At 45.5% G+C, this 7279-nt stretch overlaps 1 protein-coding gene across 2 annotated transcripts in view; it reads right to left on the minus strand.

Moving 5' to 3' along the window:
- Slc2a9 (solute carrier family 2 member 9) overlaps window positions 1-6907 on the minus strand; it is a 140814-nt gene extending 133907 nt beyond the window's left edge. The window contains exons 1-2 of one of the 2 annotated variants that reach the window (XM_031341953.1): window positions 6833-6861; window positions 2586-2678 (exon numbers count right to left, since the gene is read on the minus strand). The gene's annotated coding sequence lies outside the window, so the exon portion shown is untranslated. Of the gene's footprint in view, window positions 1-2585; window positions 2679-6832 lie in introns of both variants that reach the window. The other variant, XM_031341954.1, reaches the window with a different exon arrangement.
- Between the last annotated feature and the right edge of the window lie 372 nt (window positions 6908-7279).

The following is a 7279-nucleotide window of genomic DNA, read 5'->3' on the forward strand; positions in this document are numbered from 1 at the left end:
CTCCAATTACCAAATTAGAGAGACCATTGGATGACAGTCAATAAATTTCTAATTCCTCATATTTTTTGATTTCAATCGATTAGGATATGTTGGTAATATTAATTTTCACATTAAGATATTAAGTAAAAGTAATTGTTACTTCCTGTTGTTTTTGTTGTAAGAGGTGGAATTAGGTTTGTGTGGATTTGCTGAAAGATTACTTTCTTGCTTCTTTTAGGGTGTAGTTTTGCTCCTTATGTTGATGTTTTCCATCTATTATCCTTTGTAGGGCTGGATTTGTGGAAAGATATTGTGTAAATTTTGTTTTGTCATGGAATATCTTGTTTTCTCCGTCTATGGTAATTGAGAGTTTTGCTGGGTATAGTAGCCTGGGCTGGCATTTGTGTTCTTGTAGGGTCTGTATGACATCTGCCTAGGATCTTCTAGCTTTCATAGTCTCTCTCTATCAGATTTCTAATGGTGGACTCCTCCCCACTCTCCTCTGCATATTCTCTCCAGGGATGATGTCAGTAACTCTTCTATTGCTGGGAAGAGATACCATGACCACAACAACTCTTAGAAAGAAAAACATTTAATTGAGGCTTGCTTACAGTTTCAGAGGTTTAGTCCATTATCATCATAGTGGGAAGCAGAGTGACAGACATGGTCCTGGAGAAGTAGTTGAGAGTTCTCCATCTGAATCTACCAGCAGCAGGACCAAAGAGACACACTGGACCTAGTTTGGGCTTTTGAAAAGCTCAAATCCCACCTCCAGTGATATACTTCCTCCAACAAGCCATATCTCCTTCTCCTTTCAAATAGTGTTGTCCCCCAGCCACCAAGCATGCAAATCTAGGAGCCTATGGGGGGTGTGATGGTTTGTATATGCTTGGCACAGGGAGTGGCACTTTTTGGAGGTGTGGCCTTGTTGGAGTGGGTGTGACCTTGTTGGAGTAGGTGTGTCACTGTGGGCATGAGCTTTAAGACCCTACTCCTAGCTACCTGGAAATCAGTATTCTGCTAGCAGCCTTCAGATGAAGATGAAGACCTCTCAGCTCCTCCTGTGCCATGCCTGCCTGGATGCTGCCATGCTCCCACCCTTGATGATACTGGACTGAACCTCTGAACCTATAAGCCAGCCCCAATTACTTGTTATCCATATAAGAGTTGCCTTGGTCATGGTGTCTGTTTACAGCAGTAAAACCCTAATTAAGATAGGAGATATTCTCATTCAAAGCACCACAGGTAACTCCATCCAGACCCAAGGTCTTAAGCCCACATACACACTGGGCAGTCACACACCTGTCCCCCAAAGCCAGCCTGAGGTGGTCCTGCGCAGCCAGAGTCCTCCTAGACTTCTTTAAGGTTAGAACCATTTAAAAAGTGGATTTAAACATTTCAAGATCCAGAACATCTTCCTTGACCCTTGGGTTTGGCATGAGTGGGAGCATCAAAGCTCTGTACATACATCAATCAAAGTTCAAACCAGGACGGTGACCATCCAGCTGTGTAACCTTAGGGCACACACTAAGCCCTTCTGAGTTTGGCTTACCTGAATCCCAAGGTGACAACATGTTCCTGTTTGGGGATTAATAATAACATGTGGACATAACAGCCAACACTCAGCAAAGACTGGTTGATTGTAGCTATTTTAAGGTCTGTAAGTCAATCATTCATAAAATTCAGAGGACTCAAGATAAATATTTATACTCGGACATTCATTGAGAGTTTTCCTCAAGTTCTTGTTCTGCTTGGCTGGAGCCATTTGGCAAGAACCTAACAGTCTTTGGAACCTGAGAAGGTCTGCACCACCATGCTGCTTCTGGGAGACTGAGTACACATCCAAAAGGCGAGGCAAAATCCAAAGACCCACACACTGGCCAGTGTGGGTCTCACAGAGACTTAAAGAGGTCAGTGTGAGTCCTTTTCCTTAACACAGTCCTGAAGAGTAAGAGCCTCAGGCTGCTCGTGGTGTCTCTGCCTAGCTCAGGGATCATGGGCACCTGTTTCAGATGGCTCTGGTGGGACAGAGAAATCAAGAAGCTTAGAAGATAGGGGAGTTAAAGAGGGTGGTTCTTATGAAGAGATGTGTAAACTGATGTGTGTGGTGTCAGGAATGAAGAAAGGATGCTCTGAGCCCCGAGGATGCTAAAATGCACTGGAATGTACTATGCAGAGTATATCCCAGTGTTCTCTTGTTCGTACTCTTCCCAGCAGACAGAAGACTGGAAAAGAGGCATACTGGAGCGTGCATTTGTTTATTGACCACCCACATGTCCATTCAACAGCCTGTATTAAACCCCTACTGTGCGTCAGGTTCTACCTTATGTTAGGCAAGGAAAGCCCTGCTTCCCCACCCCACCAACATATACAATAGATTACAATCAGATGCTAACAGCCACATACTTACAGTATCATTTAGATACAGTCTCTTGGGTTCCACGCTTAGGCACCACTGTGGTTTTGTTTGTTTAGTTTGGTTTTGACTTTTTTGGTTGTTGTTTGGTTTTTGAGACAGACTCTCACTGTCTATCTCCAGCTGGCATGGAACTCAATATGTAAATTATCTTAGCCTTGAATTTATAAAAAGATCCAACTACCCTTACCCCTGACAGCTGGGATTAAAGCCATGCGGGGCACATGGACAGCGTCATCGGAGAAACTGGCCTGGAACAGGAGAGGTCGAGGATGTCCAAACCCTGGAAATCCCAAAAACTGAGATTAGAATCTCATCCTGAGACCAGCAGGAGTGAGGCTAACTCCTTACTCATTTCCGTGCCTGCCTCAGAGCCTGGTGCCCCTCCCAACCCCCCCAGCCAGGTGGACACAGGTAGTACAACATGTAGCCCAGCATCTGGAATTCTTCTCCACGAAAATGAAGCGTCTCAGCAGCCTTAGCCTTCAGCCTTTGCCCACCCTGAATAGTCTCACCCCACCCCCCAAAAAGGATATAACCCTTGGTTTACTCCAAATAAAGCATATGGATTCAAACCCATCCCGAATAAAGAAATACACCACAAGTGAAGATCGTCTCAGAAAGCCTAAAAGAGCAGTAACAGTAAGATTCTTGGAGAAGGCTTTATCTCTCCCCATTCCACCCACCCCATTCCACACAAGCACATGCACATGTTAATAATAATAATAATAATAATAATAAAATTTAAACACCTCAAAAATAGATCGTGGGAAAGCTCCTATGGTCAGGTCCTTTCTGTGCTTATGGGCTCAGCTCTTCCTTGAGGGCAACCCAACTGCAGCCACACCTCCCAAGTTCCTTAGCTATACTCATTTTCTCATTTGCTCACTCAGCAAAGTTTACATCATACTTGCTCATAGGTGAGAGCATCAAAGCTTACAGAGAGGTAAAGGTGCTAGCCCAAAGTCACGCACCAAGAGAGGACTTTATTCCCAGGGTGCTGTGTGTCATCCTAGCTGACTCCCTGCAGGGCATACCTGGTACAAGTTTCAGAGGTCAGAGCATTGGTGCTGATATGCTAAACTGTGTCCCTGTCACCAGGATCTACTCCCTTTGCCTGTCACGGAGGTTCCTGGTCTTTGTACCCTTGGAACGATGACTGGACAGAAATCACACCCGTGTTTTGCTTCCCTCCCCAGTGGCCTTGGCTCTGAGTCAAGCCTTTTGACAACCTCAGCTCAGAGACACTCCACCTTCCCAGGACTTGTGAGGTACTTAATATTCAACCTCAGCCAGCCCACGGGTGTCCCAGCTTCTCTCTCTGGCTGAGCAGTTACTGAAACTCTCAGAAGGCCAGCTTCTGCATCTGTATCATGGGCAGAAGCCCCACTTCCTGAACTGGTTTCCATACAGTTCTACAGCTACTACCCAGAGCTCATCACAGTTGGCTCTCCATATCCAAAGGGTCTGCCATTGGACTCAACCAATCAAATATAGAAGTTAGTTGAGGGGAAATGTATCTGCAGGAGTCATGAGTAGGACAGCACTCCCGTAGCATTTACTCCCAATGCATCAGCCCTTAGAGGTCATCCAAAGATGCTGGACAAGGAGCAGAGGCGAGATCCAATGCCAAGGCATTTGTCTATGGGGTGTGAGCATCCAGTTTGGTACCTGCAAGGCATCTCGGAAACCAAGTGATGACAGTGTTGGATATGACAGTCACAGTTATTGGCATAGATAGCTAGTAAAGTTAGAAAGGGAGGGAGGGAGCACAAGTATTTGAGGCGGTCTGTCCTGGGGCCATACAAGGCCGTCAGTTTCTTGCTTATCTCTGCAAATGTCCTGTCCTCAGCCCTGGTACAGACATCGAAAGATCTGTGCTTCTCACACCTCAGCCCTTCTCCTGTTGCTATCTCAGCATGTGGGTCCTCTACAAAAGCTTCCTTCATCTGGTCCTCCCCCAGCCAGCTCAACACTACAATCTGAATTTTCCCACGAAGTCTCTGAGAGGTCCTGACTGGCTCATTCCAGTCCTGTGCCAGGCTCTCAGGCAGCAGGAACTGAGTGAACAAATAGCTTCAATGTTCCAGGACAGATAGGATCGGGATCTCACTGTGACTGACTTACTCTTCAGAATTAATCATCGGGCTACCCCAGGCAAAGACTTGGAACACAAACTTCCCTCAGCTGCATAATGGGAGCAGCCTGTTCCCCAGAGCATTCACTGCTCCCCTCCCTGGGGAAGAGACTGGTCTCTGTCACCCACCTGCACAAGTGCTGTCTACTTGATGTCAGTGCCTCAGGTTCTCAGGGAACACATGTACAGACAGAATTCAGATATGTTAATTGACTTGCTCATGGTCACGCACCTGGGTATTAATAATTATTAAGTGTGAACCAGGTCGTAGTGGTGCATGTCTTTAATCCCAGCACTCGGGAGGCAGAGGCTGGTAGATCTATGTGGGTTTGAGGCCAGCCTGGTCTACAGAGCAATTTCCAGGATAGTCAGGATTGTTACACAGAGAAACCTGAAGTGGAAGTTTCTGGGTGCAGACGCACATGGTGTTTTGCTGAGGCAAGACCCGTGGGAGGACACATGATGTTTGGAGGGAGTATAAATAAGACACAGTGGACAGTGCCAGGGCGCTTGCACAGCTAGCTGTGCAGCACTCTGTTGTTCTCAATGGTCTTGAGTCTTCGCTGATCTTTGCTTTACTGAGAGAGGCATGGCAGAGAACTGCACCTAGCTGTTTCTGCTGAATCGTGTTACCACTGCAGATTCATGTTTGGTCTTCTGACACTACTGGACTGCTGATATCCTAATAACAGAGATTAGAATCACCCCAAAGAACTACTTCTAGGCAGGTCCACATCCCTTTGTCCTATTTACCATCTTTTCTCCCCTACCTTTGAATGGTGGACTAGAAGGTAGGTTTTTTAAAACCTAGGCCTACAGAAACCTTGTCTCAAAAAACCAAACCAAACCAATCTGAACCAAACCAAACCAAACCAAAGCAACAAAGCAACAAAGTCTGATTGTGCCAAAGTCTCATAGACATTCACTCACAGCCCCTTTTCATCTGAGAACTTTCCATGTGGCCCAGGGCATATAAAGGTATATAAAATAGGCATACCAAATCAAACATTCACTGATAAAGCCCTAAAGATATCTATTTTAATCTTAGGTGTACATTCAACTTTACCATTTTTTTTTTTTTTTTTTTTTTTTTTTTTTTTTTTTTGCACACGAAAGCAAAGTCGCACATTGATGAAATGGGTGCAACTTGTTTATTTTACATACACAAAAAGTTGAGTCTTGGCTGAAAATGTGACTCTGCAGGACACAACATCTTTCATGATTTTCTAGAGTGAGTGGTATTTTGATTTTGTCATTGTCAATGCTGAGAACATTGCTTCACATAAACACATAGTACAAACCGGCAGGCGTTTTTGTGTGTAGGGCCATTTAGAAATTGCTAGAAATTCTGTCCTAAGCTTGGAGAGATAGCACAGTGGTTAAGAGCACATGAGGCTCTTGCAGAGGACCTGAGTTTAGTTCCCAGCACCCACGTCAGGCAGCTCACAACTGCCTGCACTTCCAGCTCCGGGGGCCGGGGGGGAGGTCCTCTGGCTTACATGAGTACCTACATTGACATGCAACACACAGCACATAACAACAAAAAAAAATCTAAAAAGAAACCCAAAACCTAGCATAATACAATCTAAATATTCATTAATTTATTTGACACTTAAATGTTTCCATATTCAAGCCATTGTATTTTTACAAGAGCAGAAAACCTGGTTTGTACAGTTATAAACACTTTTAAGTTGCAACACACAGTAGTTTCAGATCTGAGCCTGTGGGTTTTCCAGCAGAGCTGGTAATCTATGACATCATATCCAGAGCAAGACATGCAAGTTGTGTGTTCAGATCCAGTGCTGCAGTGGTCGTGGCACACAACACGGGTGAAGTCACTGTCAGAAACAACACTGATTCAATACGAGTTTGATTTTGGATTAATTTTTGATCACTGTGCGTTCCAATCCCTTAACTGTTGCCAATATTTTTTTGACTTCCCCTCATATCCAGTCACACGACCCTGTACAGGGCCAGGACCCACCAGCAAGCTCCAGTTGTCGTTCTGACCATCTCAAGAGTCTTGTGTTAAAAGAATCTGGAGAGGCAGTGTGTGTGCTCTGGAACCAGAAGCCCGGGTCAGTTGCATGATACAGGTCAAGAACCTTCTGGGATATTTTAACTAACAGGCTTCAAGCGTGACATGACATGTCCAGTGGCTGCTGGCCTAGTTACAGGCCAACAGCAGCTCAATATCTCCCTTGTGATGGGTGGCATCTCGAAGTGAAATGGTGTCAGATCATCCTACTTTAAAGTTACAAGAGGAACAGGGTCTGAGTCCCACTGCAGAGAACACTCACCCGGCAGCACCTACGTTTCATGGTAGCAGGATCACATTCCCAGCCACTCATTCTTCTCTGTGCTGGAGAGTCTCAGCTCTGCCAGGCCCTCCTCTCTCCAGCTCCATCAGTCCCAGGGTCCACAGCTCTCCATTGCGACTGCTGGCAGTCCACTCTACTGTGCCAGATATCACTCAGTGGGCTCGCTGTTCCCAACCCTGGCTTCTAGTGAAAAACCTCCTGTGCTTTCAGTAGAACTGAAAACCTGACTCATTGTTCCCAACACGGAAACATGGGCTTTCTGCTTGGTTGCAACAGGGGCCAATAAGAAGAAAGACAGAAATGGGTAAGAGCTGCTTATGCAAGCAGACTGGGGCACACAGACAGCCTGGGGCATGCCAAAGCCTGAGGACAAGATCTCTTGCAGAGATCTGAATTGTTGACGTAAATATCCTAGTGATGGGTTAT

Source organism: Mastomys coucha, unplaced genomic scaffold (genome assembly GCF_008632895.1).
Source record: "Mastomys coucha isolate ucsf_1 unplaced genomic scaffold, UCSF_Mcou_1 pScaffold22, whole genome shotgun sequence".
NCBI lineage: Eukaryota > Metazoa > Chordata > Mammalia > Rodentia > Muridae > Mastomys > Mastomys coucha.